General features: G+C 43.5%; 1 protein-coding gene across 2 annotated transcripts in view; it reads left to right on the plus strand.

The window, feature by feature from the left end:
• Positions 1 to 21774, plus strand: part of NTN4 (netrin 4) — a 501445-nt gene that overhangs the window by 197397 nt on the left and 282274 nt on the right. The window lies entirely within an intron of this gene.

Genomic DNA, 21774 nt, shown 5'->3' on the forward strand with positions numbered 1-21774 from the left:
ATCCATAACTGTGTATGATGTCACTAGTGATGTCACATGCATGATGATGAGTTTATACCCTATCTGGGGAACATTTTGTTTAAAATGTCTGCAGGGAGGCACATTTCCTTTCTCACATATAAATAGTTCACAAGAGCAACCTGTGGACACTCTTTTATAACATATGTATATATATTCAATGAAACAACCAAAGGCTAAAGTAACTTTACAGTTAGGGGAACATTTCAGTGACAGTGTATTGTTTTAAACTTAAAAAAACACAGAAATTCACTAGTTATAGTTGTGTCTAGTAACTATAACTTGTCCGCAAAGTTACTTTAAGTCTCGTCCGCACCATGCACAGAGTTGTTATCAATGAAGCCATTTCAGATGTGGCAGTTATATTATCAATGATGTTATAGAACATGTCATGAGTGATGTAAAATGCGGGGTGATTAGATATGCCCTTTCCCCATCCCAACCCCCGGGGCCTTAGGTGGGTGCCCCGGTGCCCACCTGGGGTACTCACAAGACAGTATGTTAGCAAATGGGAACAGACAGTTTTTCCCTGCCTGCTCTCTCGCGGGCAGGGAAACTGTGTCCCAGGAGTGGCTCCCCCGGGACACTACAGTAGAACCAGCCTCGGGGGATGGGTTCCCCAGAGTCTTAAGAGACTTTCACATTAATGTTTTGGCCCCAGGGCGCCTTTGCAGGCTCAGGGAGAGGGACCACACCCTCCTGTCCCTGTACACTTATGTTTCAGCTCAGGTGATGGCGTCCCCGGTGCCCTTAGAGGCTCGGGGGTACGCGCCCCCCTCCCCTTTGATTAAAAAAAAAAAAAGGGCAGGTCAAAATCTGCCAGGGTAGAGTACCCTGACACCCCCCCCCTCAAATAATTAATTAAATATTGACCCCCAGACCCTGGCCCCCCCCGGGGGTGATTTTAATTTTTTAATGAGGACCGCCATTTTGGGTTTTGATACAGAAATTTGGTCCCAAATTAGAGCGCCATTTGACTTGTATATCTCAGTTGGTGTGAACAAATTAAGTCGAATCGTCTGTTTTCTTTCTGTACTATGAAGTCCACGCTTTAAGTTTAAGGAGCTTCATGTGTAAAGTAAATGGATGAGTCAAATGTTGTAAAAGAGCTCTCCGCAGCACAACGTTTTTTCTTCAGCTTGTGGCTGTGCAAACCTGCACACATCAAAGCCCAGAGCATCTTGATTGATTCATTCTTTCCCAGGTAGCACAGGTGAAAGATGGTCGTGCCCAGATGTTTTTCTTGTGAAATTCTTCAACGGTACATTTTTGGTGTGTGCGCTGTCAGTAAAGCTGCCTTGTGTAGGATCTGAAAGTCAGTGCGCCCCGGAGTGGCGCAGCGCTGGCTGCTCCTGTTCAAGTTAGGAACACTCAACGTTCATTGACCAGAGAGACCCAGAATGTAACAACGAGTTTACCTGTGATCCTGCAAGCCAGCAGGTAGGGGAGCCTGTGTGGTGTAGGCAAGAGGGCTGACGCAGGTGGGCGCAGCGAAGCTTTGAATCTCAAGGGGCGTATGTAGAGAACAGTTGTTTATGAAAAGAAACAGCTCATTAAGTATTAGTTTACCTAACACCATGGTCATTCAGCCAAACAAAGACTTAACTATGCAGGAACACCAAGTGAGTGCCGTCTGCCAAGCTGACCTCAGATGCAAGGCCTCCCACAAGGCCTGAGTATGTTGTGGCTCATGCAAGCAAGGGAAAGGCCCCTCCTGCACCCCGGCTGGATAGTAAAAGACAGTCATACCTAGAGCCGAGTGGACACCTCACACCCCTGAGCCGCTGCACCGGGTGCACTTATAAGAGCTGCGCTCGTGGTGAGATATTTTGCCACCAGGTAATGTATGGAGGTTAAGTAGGAATGTTATATTTTTGTATGCCTCACCAACATTCTAAAGAACCCCCTTTTCAGATCAGAGACAGTCCGGGGCGAGTTGTTGTGATGCTGAGGTACATGTTTAGCTAGACATGAAATATGTGAGACATTATATAATCAGTTTGCTCTTCATGGTGCGCTTCATAATTCCAGACAATCAGTTGCATATTTAGTACAAGGAGTGTTGTACTGTGCAGGTTTGCTTTGCTCAGGAGGAGACTTCACAAACATGCTATAATGGGCCAATGTGCTCGCCATGATGGATCAAACTCCTGCATCCAGTAGCTACTCGAATTCTGTTTTCCTCGCCACAGCAAGGCAACCTAGACCGAGCTATAGAAACTTTTGCAAGAAATGTGACTGCTCTTGCGGTTCTGGTGCCGTACTCTAATGGTGTCCCGCGCCAACCATTTAGAAAAATATATTTCGTCATTGGATATCATTTACAATGAGGTGTTAAGAAGAGCAGTGGGATGATGCCGTTGGTCAAGAAAGACCTTATTGATATGAGTGTTCAAACGTACAGATCCCAAAGAAAATATTACTATGTTTGTGGACCGGGATTCTCTGTCATCCATGTCCTGCGTTGTGTCTAGGGACACTATCATCCGGTCTAGGAATGTGCTAAAGGTGCTACACACATTGGTAATTTTAATAGGGCATACCTCAGCAGCTGCTAACTAGCTTAGAACACAGTATTGCATTTCAGCATTTATATAGTGCTTACTACCCCTATGTGGGGCGCTGAAGCCCTAGGCAGTAGAATGCGTAGTGAATGTCTATCATATACATAAAGACACTTACTCCAGTATTGCCAATGGCCCAAGACACTTGGGGGTTGATTTAAAGTTCATAGAAAACGTACTCTGGATTTGGAGATGTCTGTTGCCTCTCATATTGGCAGGAACTACCATCACAGCGCTTCCTGTCAATTCATTGAAAGTGCGCCATGTAGCTTTGGCAACAATTTCAATATCTAAGTGTTTTTTCTTTTTTTAAAGCAATGATCCCCTTGGCATGGGGGTCATTAAAATGTTTTTACTTTCATTTGCCTCCACATATTTCATGTCAGTGTGTAAAAGTAAAAACTGGCCATTTGTCTGCCCACTCTAAATAGGGTGGTCAGCAGTAGCGGCTGGTAATCTTTGAAAGTGGTTATCTGGAGTTCACCCCATTTTTTCAGAAATTTGCTGCGCTCATACTGCCTTCCTTTTACATTTACTCTCTTCCCCTCACTCACTCTAACTCACATTATCTAACTTGTTTATTCTCACTCATACAAACTCCAACTCACTGGTGTTAACACACAAACATACTCATACTCACTCATTCTCATACTCACTTACTAACAAACTTACACACACATTCACTTACTCCAGGTCCTGGTGTAACTGCACCTGCTGCAGCATTGATAGCTACACCCCTACTCACTTTCACTCCCTCTCACAACCTTCAATCAATACCTTGTTCTAACTCACTCTCACTCACTTTCACTTTCATTGACACTCTCAAACACACTCACACACATGTACTTTTACTCAATCCCATTCACTCTCTATCACTCACAAACACATACACACATGCAGACAGAAATAGCCTTTAATTTTTACTTACCATGTTTACTTAGCTGGCAATGGCAGCAGCAGAGCAGGAATCTGGCGCTGTGCATTGGAACCAGTAACCCAAAGAAGCAGCAAGGACAGGATTGACAAGAGGAAGACCCACCTCAGTCCCTCTCCCAGCTTCTTGATGGCACTGGAAGCACAGCCCCATAATAATAAATAAATACTAAATAAAATGGATTGTGCCTGTGTGAGGGGATTATAATTTAACTACGTCCCTCCAGTGCTTAATTTGAGCCCAGGCTTTCCGGTGCTAAGCACCGGCACTTAATTGGTTTCCGGTGCTCGGTACCGGCACCAAATTCTCAACACCGTACTTAGAACAGTCCACCACATGGTGGCGTAGCTCATCTAATTTAGAGAGGTGCAGAACAACGGTAGTTTAGGTATACAATATACATTAATATTGATAATACCTACCTCCCCAGCCATTGCTTTAGCTTTGGGGACCTGGAATAATATGAACTGACGCATTTACATGCGAGAGAGATGGTTAGTAGTTGTTTTGGCAGCGATGACAAGGGAGATGGGTGGTGCAAGCAGCAGTGGCCTCCTGGTCAGAGCCCTGGCGCTTAATATTTTACAAATTAAGCACTGCGTCCCTTCATCATGCGCAATCCAGGCATCCAGCTACAGAGTGTTTTATTTTGAAACAACACTCTAGCTGGATGCCTAGGCTCCCTCTGCCCCTTCCTCCTCCTGTCATCAGAAGACTGACCTGAGCACTGGCAGTGTTTGTGAAATCACAAAAATCCGTCAGGCCATTGGAAGAGTAAGTCAGCGGCAGAGATGGACTTGTCTCCATCACTGACATACTCGAATGCTGCCCGGCTCTAAATATAGGGTTCCCTCTCCTTCACACTCTAAATCAGGCCCTAATCTACTGGTGAGTAAACTGCAGCACCTTCAGCCTCGTCCACAGAATCGTTGATTGATGATATTTATGTACAAAATAAATCCTGCATAGCAAAAAACGACAGCGCAACTATTGCAATGGAAACAATCATAGTAGTGATGTCATGAATGGATTTAGTCAGGGGGCGGGTCTTCCATTTAATCAACGCCAACTACTTCCTGACATTATAGATGGCAGATTATTCCCTTATGAAAAAAGAATGCTTCACAAAAAATCTTTGTCTTGGCCAGTGTATGAATAGGATAACCAATTTAAAATCCCTCTAGCAGAAAATTGGATATTATGAATCATGAATAGCATGGAAGGAGTGTTGCATGTGATCCAGTCCTATTACAGACAGGAAATCGACTGGGCTGTCTTGGATATTTACTTTGGACTTCACAGTATACAAATGTATCTTTGCAGTTCATCAATAAATGCTGAAAACTGCACAATGTTTCTTGTTTATCCATCATTTGCCTTGTTTTTCATACACGTGTCAGTCTACTGAGATTGTCAAATCAGTGGCAGATGTCCCACAAAAGGGTGTAAGAGCACACACCAGGAGCCAGCACTACTTATGCATGTCAGCCCAGCCTTCTTGAGGCCAAAGCACTTTCTGACCAGAGAAACTTGAATCGTACTGAAGAAATACTTGCAGTGTATGTTATGGTCGTCATAGATAGTTTATGCATAATCGGAAAGTCCTCACTTTGTATAAAACATCCTTAAAAGATTTGTAGACCCCAAGGGACCGAGTAACCTTCATAAGTAAATGCCTTTGGATGATATTTCCTAGGAGGTTGTATTTTTTCCTTTCCAGTGGACTTACAGTAAAACATATTAAAATAATGTGTGTCCTTTGTTTCTTGATATACCCAGCCAAAGTGTGCCATGGTGATCGGTGTGCAGCTTGTAACCTCTAACTCAAAAATGTAACAAAACACTGCCCTTTAAGGTCCATCCTCTACAAGACGTTGTACTCCGTCGCAAAGCACCAGTGAGAGATGGAAGAGGTATAAGAAGTATTTGATTTGGGTGGGGGACTAGGTGCCATCAAAGAGGTGAGGCTGAGGTGATTGATGGGGCAATTGGAAAGCAGCCCCACCAATGACAAAAGGGAGTCCATTACTGTGACATAAAAGGAAGCATTTGCGCCTAGTAAAGAACAACTCACAAGCAATATTTGTGTAACATTTTTGTGTATTCGAAATGGCAACAGATGTTAGATGAGAGCACATAAATCCAGTTTTTGTTTGCTTTTTTTTATTATCTACAAAGACACTGGGGCTTATTTACAAGCCTCTTGCACCACTTTTGTGTCATTTTTAACATGGGAAAAGTGAAGTACGGGTGGCGCAATATGTTTATATGCAGATAGCTGTGGAGATCATTAGACTTAGGAGAACAGCAGCAACACAACTTCTATGGAGATCTCTGATAATGTTCCCTAAGGCATTGATCTTACAGCAACACCAAAGAAAGAGGGTGTTTTAAATCCCAGATTAAATACCTTTGCTGCTCAAACAGAAGAACCGATACAACGGTGCTAATAGTGCTACATTGCGATGAAGTGTTTCACATTATGCCAAGCAGTAGGTATGCACCCATAAGAAAGAGGCTGCGACCACCAAACTCCTTGCCCATAATTGATCAAGTGTAGTAACATTTTTAGTCTGCTAAGCATGAAGCAGAATCAAGAATCTAAAGCATACATTCTTTCTGACGCAGTGCTACAAATCCTCTTATAGAATTATTTGGTGGCATGTGATTATCTTACATTAATAGTTTGACCTTCATATTTGTCGATGTTAGAATCTCAAACTAGGATAAATCTGGAGTGCATTCACTTAACAAGCATTGGTAACGCCAATAGGTTTGGCATTGGCTGCCTTTCATGGTTCTTGTAAAACTTCGGGCATATTTACAAAGAAGTGTCTGAGTGTGGTGTTAATCTTCTTGGCTCAATGACGCGCTCCACCACTTCTGAAACGCAGGCCTGCACCGTATGTGTGTTGCTTTGTGCAGCACACATTGAAGTTGCAACTCGTCATTTTTAAATTGCTTGTTTATGTGCAGGAAGGGACACCTTCATACACATAAACAATCATGCATGGTGTTTTGCTGTTTTTTTTGTGTGCTGCACAATGCAGCACACATAAAAACAAAAACAAGGAGAAAAAAGCATTTCTCCTCGTTGCGACCTGTTAATTTTGGCACCACCCCATATTAACACCACTCTTGTAAATATAGGGCAACATCAAAATCAATGGGTGTTGCGACGGATGCCCACCACAACACCCATTGCCCACCCCTTTCACGCTCGGTATAGTGTGAAAGGGTGCTTTATTTACAAGGCAGCGTTAAGCCACGGTAAGTGGCTTAACGCTGCCTTGTAAATAAGGAGAAGCCCATATCGCCACCACAACGTCAAACAAAGTTACGTTCTGGTGGCAAGGTGGGAAGGTGATGGCCCTTCACCAACATAAAATATTAGTTTAAAAGGAAAATATATATTTGACTCAAAAAGCACACATTGTCTAGTAGTCCATGGCACTGAAGTGAACTACTGTGTGTGCAGATGTGCTCCTTGTGCAACAGCAGAATGTTGGCACTCACAGGGAAGTGAGCCAATTACTGAAGTGTGTTGACCCATTGTGCCATGCTGTATGCTGTCGCAGGCAGGTGGTCTTTGCTGACCCCAGGGGTAAAAAAAAGTGCAGATAGGATTCAGTAGAAGCCCCCCACTGTACTCTTTGTTCTTCCCCACTTATTTTTTTGTCCATTTTACTGTTTACTCACAAAAGGTTAGTATCATGTCTGTTACCCAAAACAAACCCTTCAGATTTTATGGCGTGCCTCTAAGTTACTGTTGACTCTTCCTTCATCTATGTCCCATCTTGCCCAACCTGGCGGTGGCAGGGGAATAAAGGAAAAAGGTAGCAAGGAGGTATATGAAGCAGATCTAAAAAGAAAGGACATTTCCAAAAGAAAGTAAAAGAGTAAAACAATGGGTGTTTGACCTGTGTTTATAAGAAGCCGGTGACAATTTTACATAAAAGAACAAAGTTACTTTGAACAATAGAATTGAAATAAATATAATTGCAGGTATAAATATGCAACTAAGAATGTGTTTAGAATCGGAAAAAAATGTGCCAGTGAATGTACCTTCGAAAATCATTTGCTGCGAAAAAAAATCACAAGGAACCATGCTTCCTGAGAATAAGAGAAAATGTGAGATTTACTGGCCTTTGGCACTTCAGAACTGCACACCACTTGTGCCGCCACAAGCAAAAGGTTGGGTAGAAATGAGATCTAAGTGTGTTTCAAACTTTCTCCGGTTGCAGCAACATCAAGTTATAACATGTTTAGCTCTGTTGACTCGCTTTTGCTATGTGTCAGTCTGCCCTGCATACAGTACAAAAATCTTGGCTTGGATCCAACATAGATGGAGTTATGAAGCAATCGTAAAATATGCTGTCCATGACTCCAGGGCCTGTGTTTTTAAGTATGCATTGAAAGAGAAGCGAAAGTGAGGAGTTCTCTCCTCGCCATTGTTTTCAATCTAGAACACTAGAAGAATCTGTGTATTTTTGAGGAAAATGTCATGAAATTTTAACGAAAAATCTGTGAAATTTGTGGATTGTTGCTTCCTTCCTGTAGCTTGCCGACAACCTGCGCAAAAATTGAATGCAAGGGCATATCTCACCTGAATAAATCCAGCATGATACTGTCAGACAACTGATTTGAGCAGAAACTGCCTTCTGCGGTTTTACTATGCCCACAAGACATTTTGCAATGTCTGCTCCAGTCGAATCAGCCCCCCCCCCTCCCCCGCAAGCTACAATTACACAAAATCGTATAATCACGAGGTTTGGCCCGTGTATAAGGTTTACCTGGGCTTAGTTAAGTATTTAATCACAGTAAGTTTACAAGATACCTCAGTAGGTTGAGGACTTGCTACAGAGATGTGTGTAATCTAGAGGTCACAGATTCGAAAACACTTGGCCGCATGTCAGTTTTCCTAATTCTTCAATAAAAATGAATAGTATTGGGCTTGGTAAATATAGCTGTCCTTTAAATGCTAATTTACATATTTAGTAGCACTTTTATACAGCGTGGACAAAACCCAAAGGGCGGCACAGCACATTACATAAGGATGGTTTTACAGGAGCAGTTCAGCATGTGAACTGTTTTCACTGGGATGCCATAATGTATATAATATATACTGGCATACGTAAGATGTAACCAGAAGGGGAAAGAGGAGTGATCATGGATAAAGGAGTAAACACAGTATTTACGTACATAGTAGGAGCATCAGTATCATTATGATATGAACAGAAAATATAGCGAATGTTAGTTAGGTGTCGCGATATTCATCAAACAACTCATTGAAACAAGCACTGGCATAGCCAGTAAGTCTGATGTTTGCTGCCTACTTGAATTTGCTAATGTCTGTAAATGTTTTTGATAAAAATGTGCATAAGAATCTGTGCAAGAGCAGAATACCGTCATTCACAGAGAGGTAAGCCAATGGCTGAAATGGACTGACCCGCTGTGTCATGCTCTACTGGGTGGAATAAATTGTTAAAGGCACAATGGCAGTCTAATGGATGAGGAGAGCTGATTTAAAGCTCTTAAATGTAAGAATGTTTTATATACATATGAGAGAAAAGGTTTGGTCCCAGAGAGAAGCTGCACACACGTTGTTCTCAGGACCACTGCAAAATCTGTAGTCACAGGATCTGGCATATCGCCTTACACGTTTCGGAAAAATATATCCTTGATCACAGGCTGTCAGCAAATGGAGTGTGACTCACACCATGAACCACCATTTTAGTACCACCTCCTTAAATTGATTGCATGTGACTTTGTCATGTGGCATTATCTCCAGGTGCATAACGGGCCTGGTAGTTCTCATTAATGTCTTACCCCAGTGGGTGCCACAATTCAGCTCAAAATAAATTAATTCCTCAGCTCCCAGTGGGTTTCAGATTCTGCCGTTGAGCCTATCAAAGCCCCTCAACATTCCGTACCAGTCTCAAGTGCAGAGACCAACAAAACCTTACCTCTCATACAATCGGCGTTCAAACCGCAAAGCTGCACTGCTGCATAAACTGTTGTGGGTCCGTTAGTCTCTGCACTCGAGACTGGTACGACCTTGATAGGCTCAACGGCAGAATCTGCAGCCCACTGCGGGCTAAGGAATTAATTTATTTTGAGCTGAATTGTGGCACCGACTAGGGTAATTTCTTAAATAGAAGGAACCAGGAGCTTTTTTAACAAGGTCCTGCACATATACTCCCAAATACGATACGAAAAATATCCATGTGCAGTTCATATTTGTGAAGTAGTGTTCAGGTCTGTTATAGATTGCCCTCACACACCCTGGAGGATGTCATGCTTCATCATTGGGCCAGCTCCTCATCGGGCTGGCGCTGCAATGCTCGACGGGCATCCGCAAAGTGGCTCTTTAGCGGAGATCTTTTTTTGATGAAGCCATTGGGTGTGTGAGGGTATGTGGACAGAGTAGTGTAGTGAGTGTGCAGTATAGTTTAAAATAGGCCTAGTACTGCCCTTCGCAATCATTTTATTCTGGGGGTGCACTAACCTAGCTAAAAACTGTGAACCCTGCCTGGAGGTAATGGTCCTGCAGGGTCTATCTGGTGCAAGTGGTTAACATGTTTCTTGCCTAAGAAAGCCCCTAGTGGGTCTGGTGGCAATTCTTCAGGACCGTTGTAAAAAAGAGAAGGTGATCTTGACACTTACACTACCGCAATGCTGGTTCTGAACGTCACGGTGTAAGCAGAGTTGCTGTTTTTCACCAGGTCATTTGGCCTGGAGTTCTGTGACCTGAAATGAGAGTGATAAGAATTCAAGGTATTAAAACAATGAAGCGTGGTCATTATGTTGTATAAGCTCATATGGGTCTCAACAAAATCCTACTGAAAGAGAAAGGATTAATCACTCGTGAAATGCATAAGCTTGTTGTCATTAGTGCTTGTGGAGGAGCGATCAGAATGACTGCATGCAGTGGCTAGCAAATAATTTAATCTAATAGACCGAATCAGTATAGTCCGTCTGTAAATGGTCTGAGCACATATGAGGCAAGGAAGTACTCAATATTAAAATTCACAATTGAGAAACAAGGGGTGGAAACACCCGTTTCAAAGAATTCAAATTCAATTGGGAGAAAAAGATATTCTCAATTGGTAACGATGTCAATTTCAAAATCATGGTAAGAGTACCCGTTTTAAGAGGCTTGAAATTTAAATGGGAGCAAAAGGTATTCTCAATTGGTAACAATGTCAATCGTGATGAAAGACAAACACAGACAACACAACACATATGGTGGGTAACATATAGCGTGATTACCATATATGTGTGGACTACCCACGTGCAAAAACGAGGGTTAGCTACCTCACCCGTAGTTTGTGCCATTTGCCAGTTCACACATATAGCTTGGGCCAAAACAGCACATCTTATCGCAGCCAACAGGTGTGTACACTTACACTCAATAAAGTTATGGGTTTCTGAAGTAAATGCAATTTCAGCCCAGTCCATATTGGACTTATTGTAGACACACTCACCTCTGTACTCTGAGGTCGGAGAAGGCAGGGGTGTGTCAACAGAGCACTGCATTGCTCGTACCCTGTAAGAAAGGTAGAAAGACGGAGATGATGAGCGTCTTGGTTTAGGCAAGCATGTTAGTTATCTTACCGGCAGGGTAGCGCGTAGCCATAGCCATACGACAAGTCCCTATGGCTGGTGGATGGCAATACTCACGTAGGGTGGCATGGCATCTAGCTATCGCCCTACCCTCGCTCCGGTCCCCATGCCTATGCCTCTGAAACCTGCGTATGTGTAATGGCTCATTCAGTATCCTCGCGTGACAACGCTAGAACGCTAAACACAGCAGCCATCTTGGTGGCCAACTTTATTAAACCACACAGTGTACCAACAATCATGCACGTTTGTTATGGAAATCAACTCACCTATACTGGTCGCAGTTGATGTAGCCTAAATGTGCCAAATTGGAGTAAAAAAGGTTGTTATGTATGGGAACTTAATATAATGGGGTGGTAGGGGAGACACTAAGTAGTAAAGTGTCGGCCCGTGCCTCCGAGGTTATTTGTGTGTCTCAATATGTGTCATTAACACTGCATAGGAGTGGTCAAACCCTAAACCAGCCGAAAATGTGGTCTCTCGTGCCTACAGGTTGGATGTGGGTATACTGGAGGATAATTGGGTTTGCGGGTGCCTTGCATGGTACTTGGTGTATCTTAAATACACTAAGCAATGTAGATCCCAATAGTTGTCAATGTGGGTGGTGGGGCCAGGTAGTTATGACCGCTGAGTGTAATGGGCGAGGTGTCACAGGGGGAGGGGAGCCCACTCATAATGGGTGGAATTCCCACAGTGGCTGTGCCCGCTATACATAATAAGAGAGGTATCACAGGAATAGGATGCCCAGGTATGGTGGTATGTGAGTGTAATCAAATGCGATTCAGTTCCACCCAAGGGATATCATTGTTGAGACCTGAGATATGGGACGAAAGTCTAAAAATCCATTGTTGTTCCTTCCTGAAGAGCGCCTCCTTCCTAATCTGGGGATGTGACTCCAATATAGTCCAGTCTAGGTAATCTGTAGTGTGGTTCAATTTAGTGAAGTAGGTACACATTTTGGTGTTGGTCTTTTTATACCTTATTTTGCTCCTGTGTTCTGTAATTCTAGTTTTAACGGGGCGTGTAGTCATACCTATGTATTTGAGCTGGCAAGGGCAGGTAATCAGATATAAACAGTTGTGCGTGTTGCAGTTGGTGTGTTTCTTTTGTAGCCACTTGAACGTGTCAGTTAGAACAATTATTTTTGTTGCATTTGTAAGTGGGCAAACTATGCACTGTCCGCAGGGGTAGTGGCCTGTCACGGGGGTCAAATTCCACAGCTGGTTTTGTGATGGTGGATCTTTTTTAGGTCTTGTACTGATCAACAAATCTTTCAAATTGGAAGTTCTTTTAAAAGTGAACCTAGGAGGATTTGGCGCTAAGCCACCATGTTGTAGAATCCTCCAGTGTTTCTTTATGATTCGTTTGATCATATTCGATTCTGGGGTAAAGGTAAGGACACGTGATTTGCTCTGTTTCAGTTTTGGGCTGAATTTCAAGGAGTGCCTCACTATTCGCATTAAGTGCTCTCTTACGAGCTGTATGGATCTTTCTTACCGGGTACTCCCGTCTAGCCAGATGGGTGGTGAGTTCAGATGACTGTGTCTGAAAGTCATCAAGGTTACTGCAATTATGCCTGAGCCTCAGGAATTGCCCATAGGGTATATTTTCCTGCAATGCTTTCGGGTGGAAACTACTAAAGACCAAGGGACTGTGGCTGTCAGTGGGTATTTAGTGGGTTTTTGATTCCAATCCATTCGCTTTTAGGCTTTTACAAGGTCCAGGAAGGGTAACTCCTGTTCGGATATACTAGCCGTGAACCTTAGGTAAGGGTTAAGGCTATTGACCCATGTAACAAAGAGAGGGAAGATATTTCATCCTCCTTTCCAGAATACCAAGACGTCTTCAATGTAACAGATGTTGTCTTTAGAGGGGTTAGTGTCAGAGAGGACATGTTTTGCTTCAAAGTCTACGAAAGAGACATGTTTAGGACTTCCGGTTTTCCCGCAAGCAACGGCTTCACCAGCGTACTTGCTGACACCGCGTTCTACTAGCACGCAAGTGCTCCTGTTTTGGTACTCACCACATTACTAGTTAATGTCCTTCATTGGATTTGCTCACACAAACAGCCGGGAAGGAAGTACAACCGGCAGAGAGAAATTCTCCTTCCAGGCCATCTGTCCAATAGCCTTGAAGAAGTCGTGGGTTCACACCCTGACGAAACACGTGTTGGCTGGGCATCTGATTTCCAATTAAACTACAAAGAAAGAAAACGCCAATCCGACTACTGTGATTGTTGTGTATACATGTTATTTGCAGTAATCATACTGTTGACACAGATTACGTGTGCACAGGCTACCTGTATCATTGTTTCATAGACTTCGGTCTACTTTGGGGGTTCAGGGTCATCCTCCTACCTGTGGCACCGTTTACCTGATAATATTGCTCCACATACAAGTACACACGAGGAGGCGCCATCGCATACCGCATCACTTTAAACCCCCTTTGTATATGTATAATACAACCACAGTTCTTTAATCTGTTCCTCAGGATTTAGCTTCCTACGTGGGTGCTTGTTGAAATTTTCATACTGTTTGACTCCGGGTGCAACATGTAAGTAGGGCAGTGCAAATTACATGAAAAAGTGTTATAGTACACACCGAATTTATTGCTAACTTTATCCTCATATTCATCTTCTCATGATTTTCGATTGATTAAGCGTGCACCCTGGACGACGAGATCCACCCTGGTGTCCCGTACATTACAACTACGGAAGAGGGAGCGATATTTCACTCCAGTCCCGAGCACAGCTATATCCGCGATTCACAGTGTATTGGCTGGTAATCCATGTTTATGACAAAAATAATTCAAAAATACTCCAAGGACATTTCATGCGTTGCATTTATTCGTATCCTCACATGTAGGATGCAGTGGCGTTTTAGAACAGTTTCTCATGCTGTGGACATGCCTGTCCGGGCCTTATTTCCGAGCACGCAGGAAAACACAACATACATCCCGAACTCTCAGCATAAAATACCCAATGCATTTCGGGCCTTAATGGGCCCTTCATCAGGGGTTCACTACGAGTAAAAGAACATTAGTGTTAAATTCATGATTTTCTGTGGCCCCATTACAAAACAATGTTTTAACGTGTAGCGCATTAACTTGATTATCTGCCCAGTACAGTGTTTTCCCTCTATCATCAATGGATGCCTAAACTGACCTCTACGATGTTAAATCACCAAACCTCATTTAACAATTACTATTAACAGGTAACCACCCCAATGCCTGGACACCTCATTTGCCCTCTTGCCTCCTTCACAGAGTATAATACCCTCTCCCTCGTGTCACAAAACACCTTGGTTCCCTCATACCTGAACAATTCTTAACGGCCAGATCTGTTTCTCGTAAATCCTTCTCTGCGAAAACAGCGCATATTCAATTATCTTCAGCCTCTTTAAATTTCCAAACCATAGCTCCACCCTACACTCTCAACCATTCGCGTTTGTCCCGCATTCATGTTAATCCAAAAAACTACTGTGCCCATCATGCACTGCTGGAGCTCACTGAAATGTAAACATGATATGGACCCCACCACCTGTAAACATTCAATAATTTCTATCACATTATTCATTAGGCAATAACATTTGAATAACCCACCCTCCCTCTGTCATGCCAGACTTGGGGCAAAGTACTGTCCATTGATGTCCCTTGGGTTTGGTGGTAAATATGGTCCTCAAGCTGGAAATAGTTTCTGTGAGCACTACATGGGCACACTCCATAAGGAAACTTATGGGAGTGGGGGCTGACCAATTGGTGGATCGCAGTGTTTTCTCCACAGCCTCCAGTGTTTCTAGTTGTGGAATGTTGGGGTAGAGGCCCTTTACATCTAGGGTGATTATTGCATCCAGATGGAGGCCCTCCATATTGTGTTTTTCAATTAAGGTTCAAGACATCCCTTGTATCTTGAAGGAATGTTGGTGTTTCTTTTACTAGTGGTCTAAAGAAGTGATCACAACATTTGGAGAGTGGTTTCAAGTTTGACCCGATGCCCGATACTATGGGCCTCCCTGGTGGAGGTCGGGTACCCTTATGAATTTTTGGTAGGGTGTAAAAATAGAGTATTCTTGGGTTGTAATTACCTCGAGACTGGTACGGAACGTGGAGGGGCTTTGATGGGCTCAACGGCAGAATCTACAGCCCACTGGGGGCTCAGGAATTAATTTGTTTTGAGCGGAATTGTGGCACCCACTGGGGTAAGACATTAATGAGAACTACCAGCCCATAATGCACTTGGAGATAATTTCACGTGACAAAATCACATGCAATCAATTTAAGGAGGTGATACTAAAATGGTGGTTCTTGGTTTGAGTCACACTCTGTTTGCTGGCAGCCTGTGATCAAGGATATATTTTTCCGAAACGTGTAATGCGATGTGCCAGATACAGAGTTTGCAGTGGCCCTGAGAACAACGTGTATATATATATATATATATATATTCACTTAAAAAACCATAGGTTTCACACATGTTATAGTTAGGTGGACATTTCACTCATAAAAAACCAATGAAATTCCCCCGTTATAGTTAGTTCAGATAACTATAACTCGCGCACCCGCAATCCACTGCTCATGACGTCACATAATACCTCACTCATGACATGGTCAGTGGCATCACTCGTGACATCACTGATGACATCATCCTTGTGATAGAGTGGCGGTCGCGCGAGTTATAGTTATCTGAACTAACTATAACGGGGGAATTTCATTGTTTTTTTACGAGTGAAATGTCCACCTAACTATAACATGTGTGAAACCTATGGTTTTTTAAGTGAATTTGTACGGTTTTTTAAATGCTAAGTTATGTATGTATTATTATGGGTTTTTTTTAAGGTTTTTTACCATGCGCACCCCGTGATTTAAAAAAAAAAAAAATGTTTCTTTCACCCTTTGGGGTCCTTCAGGGACCCCCTGACAAAGGCTAGGGGGTCAGGAACTCTCTACCCTCCCCCCTTTCACGTTCGCCACCTCTCTTTTTCAGTGTCGCACCCAAAACAAACAAAATGGCAGCCGACACTTCCTGATTTCGACCGATTCGAACGTTGACTGAAATGTAACCACCAATCAGAATTACGCTCGCGCACGTAAGGGTGCGCGCACGGTGCGCGCATATAGATATTTATGTACTTTTAACTGCAATTTTGTCAGGAACTACTGTACAGATTGACTCCATATATGCAAAAGGCACATGCCTGACCTGAGGACTACCTCTCTGCCAAATTTCAAGTAATTCTGTTCAGCCGTTCGGGCTGTACCTTCGACTAAAGGTCCTATGGAAAATAACATGGGGAAAACGCGTTTTGGGACCCCCCTTTTTTCTCGGCCCCCGCTTGACGAATCACCCCAAGACTTTCAGGGTAGGAGCTGAGCGGAGCGCCCCATTAGTTTTGAAATTTCGCGAGGATTCATCAACCGGCACCAAAGTTATTCAAAATAGAATTTTCAGATTTCCTATGGAAACACGGTCCTAACTATAACTATCTACTGGCGACCGCCAGTAGTTAATATATATATATATATGCAGTGAGCAAGGCGGTTTCACCGCCGAAACGCGTCTGACCTGTATTTGAAATAAATCGCCGTCTGTGCCATAAGTCTTCACGGTGTTGGTGCCTGTTTGTGGAGAGACGATCAGGATGTTGACATATATATATATATATATATATATATATATATATATATATATATTTATATATGTGTGTGTGTGACGCTCCGCTGCCTGTGAAAGCAGCATGGACCAGCACTCACGTTGATTTCAAACCCAGTTAGTATTTATTCATGCACAAAGAAATGAATGACAGACGCAATTCAGCCTCAGCATTCGTCAGTGTGTATATATATATATATATATATATATATATATATATATATATATATAATTCTAAACTGTAAACGCTAACACCAGACCTAAAAACAGAATTGCAAGAAAAAAAAGATGTAAAGAAGAGAGATGGAAGGATAACCATAATGAGAAATAAAAACATTACTTACAAAGCAAGCAGCAGTGGTCCGTGCAGGTAACAGCGGTGGGGCAGTTGGGCCGTGTAAGGGGGGATTTCGAGGGACGATGCAGAGGGAAAATTAAATAACTATTTAATTTTCCCTCTGCATCGTCCCTCGAAATCCCCCCTTACACTGCTCCACCGCTGTTACCTGCACGGACCACCGCTGAAAGCAAGAGCACACATGGAGGGAAGCACAATTTTGATTAGTACTTGATCCTGTTGAGCGCCATTCATAGGAGGGAATGATGCTCGAACAGGCTCTTCAACTTTCGTTTCAATGATTCCTAGGCTGTACTAATGACTGATGAAATTGAGTTCCACACCATAGGAGTACTTCCCTTAAATGACTGCTCAGTTTGAAGGTGTGAAATATGTGAAAAGTTAATTGTGTTTGACTCCTAATAATATTAATTTATCCACCATTTTCTTGCATGTCGTAGGGATAAGCAGATTCTCATTCGCCACACTCTGGATCTGATTTAATAATTTAATTCCTCTCCATCTACAATGCTTTTATAGCATTTGAAAATATATCTTATCACCCTCTAAAGGATATAGTGGGTAGATACGATTTAACTTTTTGAAGCCACAGGAGAAAACCTAGAACCATTTGTACAAAGCACTTTCGCAGTCATAAACCCTACAATTCACAAAATCACAGTATTTGTGACCTCAAAAGGGTTGCTGAAGAAAACATCTGCTGACCCAACGACTTCAAGAACTTCAGACTCATCTCTCTTCTCCCCTTCCCAGCCAGGTCATAGAATGGGCCATCAATGCCTAACTCTCTTAGTTAATCAAAGCAAACCACATCCTGGACCTCTCCCAATCTGGATTCCGAAGCACTCACAGGACCGACACCGCCCTCCTTGCCGCCACAGACAATGTCTGCACCCACCTCGACTGAGGCAATACTGCAGCCCTCCTCCTCCTGGACCTCTGCGCTGTATTCAATACCGTCTCTCACTGCACCCTATACACAAAACTTCATGACACCTGCATCTGCGACAAAGCCCTGGAATGGATCCTCTCCTTCCTCACCAGCCAAACATAGAGAGTTATACTACCATCGTTCCTCTCAGAACCCACAGAGATCAGCTGCGGAGTGCCTCAGGATTCCACACTGAGCCCTACTCTCTTCAACATCTACATGGCCCTGCTCGCAGTCATTGTCAGGAGCCACGGACTCAACATCATCTCCTACGCTGAAGACACCCAGCTAATTCTCTCCCTCACCAAAGAACCCACAGTCGCCAAGAGCAACTTCCATGATGGGATGAAGGCTGTCACCACCTGGATGAAGAACAGCTGCCTCAAGCTCAACTCAGAGAAGACCAAAGTCCTCATCATGGGCTCAACCCCCTCCACCTGTGACGACTCCTGGTGGCCTGCAGCACTTGGAAATGCACCCCCACACCCACAGACCATGCACAAAACCTTGGGATCATCCTGGTCTCCTCACTCACCATAAGCCACCAAATCAACGCCGTCTCATCATCCTGTTTCCACACGCTGTGCCTGCTCCGAAGATCTTCAAGTGGATCCTCATCGAGTCCGGAAAGATGGTCACCCACTTATCAGCAGCAGAATCAACTACGGCAACGCACTCTATGCTAGCATCAACCAGAAAATACTCTAGAAACTGCAGAACATTTAGAATGCCTCAGAGAGACTTCTCCTCAACATCCCCTGCCACAGCTACATCACTGGCCACCTGAGAGACCTCCACTAGCTCCCAGTCAGCAAAAGCGTAACCTTCAAGCTCCTCACACACTCCTACAAAGCCCTACACGACGCGGGAGCTGCGTACCTTAACCACCGCCTCGCATTACACACACCCACCAGAGACCTCTGCTCCACCCAACTAGGCCTGAATTGTTAATGTATATACAGGGGTGGTTGTAGGATAGGATAGGATAGGATAAACACTTGTATAGCGCACGAATGCCGAAGCGTCTTGGCGCTGGTAAGCACAGTGGGAGGACGCAATCCTCAGAGGCGGTTCCCATCAAAGAGCCGTGTTTTTAGCAGTTTTCTAAAAGCTTGATAATTATCTGTTAGTTTTAGAAAACCGGGAAGCTTGTTCCAGAGTCCAGCAGCACGCCCCATCTGACTTTCCTGACCCGATTTATCTTGATAAGACTCTGAGTGCTGGACCTTAGCACCCGACCCGTAGTATAAGGGATGAATAACTTCTGAACATCCTTGGCTCCCCCCCCCAAACACAGCCTTATGTACTAGGCATATAGACTTAAAGTCTATACGTTGCTGAACCGGGAGCCAGTGTAGTGTTTTGATTCCCGCTGAGATAGATTGATCTCTTGGGACATCTAGCAGAAGTCTTGCTGCAGCATTCTGAAGAGTCTGCAACCTCTTCATCTGAGTCTTATTTATCCCTAACAGCAAGGCGTTGCCATAGTCCAATCTGAACAGCACAAGGGCAACTACAATGGTCTTGCGAAGGTCAGGTTCAATAAAAGGAAAGATCTTCCGCAAGGTCCTTATTAAAAAGAAACAGGATGACGCAAGGTTATTGACGTGCGCTGAAAAATTGAGCTGGTTATCAAACAACACGCCCAGATTTATAACTTTGGGCACGGGACAGGGGCACTCCCCAGCCTCCACCGGCCACCATGATCTGTTCCACAGGGGACTTCCAAACTCAATAATCTCCGTCTTCTCGGTATTGATTTTCAAGAAGCTATCCCGCATACAGCTCATAATTTCAGACAGGCAACTATGGAATTTAAAAGCCATGTCATTAGATTGTTTAACCGCAGAAACTATGAGCTGGGAATCGTCAGCATAGGAGACTATCGTGAAACCATGCTTCCTAATGCTTGGCCAGAGGAGTCACATAGATATTAAATAGCGTCGGTGATAAGGCTGAACTCTGCGGAACGCCACATGGCAGATGAAAGCTGTTCGACTGCAAGCCGTCCCATAGCAAAACTCTGCTGCCTACCTTCCAGAAAAGAAGAGAGGAGGGACAATGCAGCTCCCTGAACACCAATTTCCTGGAGCCTCCAGATCAAAACCGTATGGTGTACGGTGTCGAAGGCAGCCGACAGATCTAACATCACAAGGACTGCCCTGCCTCCCCCATCCACTATGCTACGAATTTCCTCTGCTGCCACAAGAAGTGCTGACTCCGTAGAGTGTTGAGCACGGAAACCGTGCTGAGAGGAGTCAAGCAGATCGTGGGAGCTTAGATATTACGTCAGAGATCAATTTAACTCCCTCTCCAAAATTTTGGTAGCAATAGGCAATGCGGCAATTGGGCAGTAGTTCTTTAATATGTGGGGATCCAGTGTGGTTTTTTTTAGCAACGGTCTGATTATTGCCCTTTTCCAACTTAAAGGGTAACTGCCAGACTCAATTACTTGATTAATTAACGGGTATGCTGTCCCTATAGATTACTGTCCATCTGTTTGTAGCCAATCACAGGGAGTCCTGATAATTAGTGCTCTAACTCTCAACATCGTATTACTAAATCCCAATACCATCAAAGTTATATCAATATGAGGTGCACATGTCACTGTTTGCATTATCCCTTTATCTAAGGTGCTGCTTATAAGTGTAATTAATCAACCGGGCCAAAGAATAAATGAAATGCAACATAACACAGTTGGAAAGTAAAAAGGGAAGCAAGATTTTACACTAATCTCACAGGTTTTTAAAGTCCCTGCATTTGTAAAATTAAAATGACATCTAGTCAGGGAGGAGAGAGATGACTGATGAAATAAGAATGTAGGCTTGGTAGAATTAACAAAATTGTATTTTAAAATGAAAATTAAAAACCGATGAAGAGAACATCTGCTCAGAATCTGCAACAAATCTTGAAAATACTCCACGCCAAGAAACTTACGTAGAAATCTCAACAGAAATCTTCACCATTTGTGGGTTTCCTGGCTCAGAATTCTCAGGCGGCTGTTTGTCTTTGTTACATTTGCGCCAATTATGTCAAAAAAGCCAGCATATTTGCAAGTTTTGATGGAAATAATGGTGATTTGGTGTGCTTTTCCCATAGCAGATCTCTAGATTCTGTTGGCCAAAGTCTCGTATCCAAGGAAACCACAGCCCAACCTGGGTGCCTCAGAGATATATCACCCATGACGATGAGGCCAAGAGTAAAGAACAGCTTTCCACAAAGGAGTAAATGTCTGGAACTTCTTAAGTTCTTCTTCACGTCATGGCTTTCACGACAAGCTAAGTAGCATTTCAAGCTATTGCACACAGTCTCTAGGGCGGCCCGGAAGTAGGATCATTCTCTTGAGACTCACCTCTGTTCAAGGTAGATCAGTTTATTCATCCTTCTTGCAGTCACTCAACACTGAATATTTCCTACAGTGAAGCAAAGTTCAGGTTGGAGATTCCAGACTGTTTGCAGGCTGGGGATCTGTCTGTCATTAAACACGCGTTCAAAGGTCTCCTGCAGTGCCTAATATAGACGGTTTCCTGTGTGCCTCTCACACTCTAGACATAGTAGAACGACTTTCTTCTGCAAGTTTGAAAGTAAGTTTACTATGTCTATAGCAGCGTCATGCAGGAGGCTAGGCAATGCTAACAGTGTGGAAGGAAGGTGGGGCCTGCACTGCTGTACGGGCGTGTAAAGAAGGGTGAACAACTGCAA

The sequence above is a fragment of the Triturus cristatus genome, chromosome 4_1 (genome assembly GCF_964204655.1).
Source record: "Triturus cristatus chromosome 4_1, aTriCri1.1, whole genome shotgun sequence".
Lineage (NCBI taxonomy): Eukaryota > Metazoa > Chordata > Amphibia > Caudata > Salamandridae > Triturus > Triturus cristatus.